The sequence below is a fragment of the Coenobita brevimanus genome, chromosome 114 (assembly GCF_032717465.1).
Source record: "Coenobita brevimanus isolate Jiangsu-jjx chromosome 114, ASM3271746v2, whole genome shotgun sequence".
NCBI classification, from domain to species: Eukaryota; Metazoa; Arthropoda; class Malacostraca; order Decapoda; family Coenobitidae; genus Coenobita; species Coenobita brevimanus.
In genome coordinates, this window is record NC_137067.1 from 13,378,658 (window position 1) to 13,381,429 (window position 2,772).

Consider the following 2,772-nt stretch of genomic DNA (forward strand, 5'->3'; position numbering starts at 1 on the left):
CTCATGATTCCAGTTTGGCAGGACATCTTGGAGTAAGGAAGACTGTGGCACGCATTTTGAAACACTTCTACTGGCCAGGTATCTTCAGGGATGTTTCCTGGTATTGTAAGTCTTGTCACACCTGTCAAGTTGTGGGGAAGTGTAATCAGACCAAAAAGGTTGCACCTCTAGTTTCCATTCCTCCTTTTGAGGTGCCATTCACCCGTGTGTTGGTGGATATTGTGGGCCCTCTTCCTAAGACTTCTTCAGGATTTTCTTATGTGTTGACCCTGATTGATATGGCTACTCGTTATCCTGAAGCCATTCCACTTAGAAATATCTCAGCAAAGAACGTGGTTAAGGAAATGCTAGGGTTCTTCACCAAGTTTGGTCAGCCCAAGGAGGTACAGTCAGACCAGGGAAGTAATTTCATGTCAATTGTTTTCAAGCAGTCTCTGAAAGAGTTGGGCATCACCCAGATCACGTCTTCAGCTTACCATCCCCAGACCCAAGGAGCGTTGGAGAGATATCATCAAACAATCAAATCGATGCTCAAGAAATACTGTTTGGAACATCAGAAAGACTGGGATAAAGGTCTTCCATTTGTTGTATTTGCCGCAAGAGAATCTCCAAATGAATCACTGGGCTTCTCACCTTTTGAACTACTGTTTGGCCATGAAGTAAGAGGACCCCTTAAGCTACTCAAGGAATGCTGGCTGTCGGAAGAAGATGACGTCAACCTGCTGGAGTATGTGATGAAGTTCAAAGAACGGCTGTCCACTGCTTTACAGCTGGCGAGAGAGAATTTAGGAGCTGCTCAGGAGAAGATGAAGACATGGTATGATAAGAAGTCCAGGTTGCGCCATTTTCAGCCAGGAGATCAGGTTTTGATTCTGCTACCAGTGCATGGGCAACCTCTTCAAGAAAAGTTTAGTGGTCCTTATTTCGTGGAGAAGAAACTCAGTGATGTCAACTATGTTATCGCCTCACCAGATCGTAGAAAGAACAAGCAACTTTGTCACATCAATATGCTAAAGTTATATCACAGGCGGGACGAAAATAACCCAGTCTGCATTGTAGCTGTTCCACCTGAGTCTGCAAGTGAAGTTCTCACATGCAGCATGAGCCTGAGTGATAGTTTGGGGAAGAATTCTGATATCATGAATGATCTCCAGACTAAGCTTTCTCATCTACCTCCCGAGGAAAGGCAGGAGTTTTCGGCATTACTGCAGGAGTACCCGCAAGTGTTCCGTGCTACTCCAGGAAGAACCACTGTGTTGATGCATGATGTCGATGTTGGAGACGCAAAGCCAATTAAATTGCCTCCTTACCGTGTGAACCCAGTGAAAGTTCCTCTCATCCAGAAGGAGGTTGGCTACCTGTTGACCACAAGATGATTGAGCCCTGTCAGAGCGAGTGGAGTTCTCTTGTCACTCTAGTCCCTAAGCCAGGTGGGTCACAGCGGCTTTGCATCGACTACAGACGTGTTAATCAGATAACCAAAACAGACAATTACCATCTCCCTCGCGTGGAAGATTGCATAGACAAGATCGGAAAGGCTAGGTACATAAGTAAGTTTGATTTGTTAAAGGGATACTGGCAAGTACCTATGACTGAACGTGCTAGGGAGATCTCATGTTTTGTAACACTAGGAAAGTCTTTTGCATGTTCTGTAATGCCATATGGTATGAAGAATGCACCAGCCACATTTCAGAAGCTCATGAATGTTGTAACAGAGGGTTTGGCAGGGTGTATTGTTTATATTGATGATGTATTAATCTTCAATGACAACTAGAAAGATCACCTATGCCATGTCAGTAAATTTCTTGAGCATTTGGTTCAGGCTAATCTTGTAGCTAATTTATCAAAGTGTGAGTTTGGTCAAGCTAAAGTTCAGTACCTTGGGTACGTAATTGGTGATGGACATGTTGCACCACCAGGAGCTAAGGTTCAGGTTATAAGTGATCTTCCCAGACCTAAAAGTAGGAAAGAGCTACAAAGATTTTTGGGAATGGTAGGATATTACAGGAGATTTGTTCTTAACTTTTCAATTCTTGTATCACCACTTACAGACCTACTGAAAAAGGGAGTTAAATTTGTCTGAACCGATAACTGTGAATCCTCATTAAGCAAACTTAAAGCTATCCTATTAAGTCAGCCAGTGCTCGCTATTCCAAATTTTGCTAAGCCTTTTAAGATGGCTGTTGACGCAAGTGATACAGGAGCTGGGGCTGTTTTGCTGCAAGAGGATGATCAGGGTATTGAACACCCTGTATCTTATTACAGTAAGAAGTTCACTCCACCTCAAAAGAACTACTCAACTATTGAGAAAGAGCTTTTGGCCTTGATTTTGGGTTTACAGCATTTTTCATTTTATTTGTGTTCTGGTTTTGACCCCATAGTCATTTATACCGATCATAACCCACTGAAATTCCTTAGTAAGTTTAAAGATAAAAATCAGAGATTGACAAGATGGAGTCTACTTCTTCAGGAGTATTCATTAGACATACAACATATCAGGGGGAAAGAAAATGTTATTGCAGATTGCATATCTAGACTTTAGACAGATTGTTTTAGAGTATTAAGAAATTTCCTTTGTAAATTTCTTTTTCTTTGTGGGGAGGTGTTACATAGCCTATGATTTCATCATCCTTTGTGTAATTCTAACGTACAGCATGCTGCATGTTTGATCACGAGCGTGTTCTACCTCACTCCCCCCCTCCTCCCTTATAGTAGAGTAAGTCGTTCTTTCTGTTGTTCAGAGCAGGATTGTCAACTCTTTGTCCCCATGGC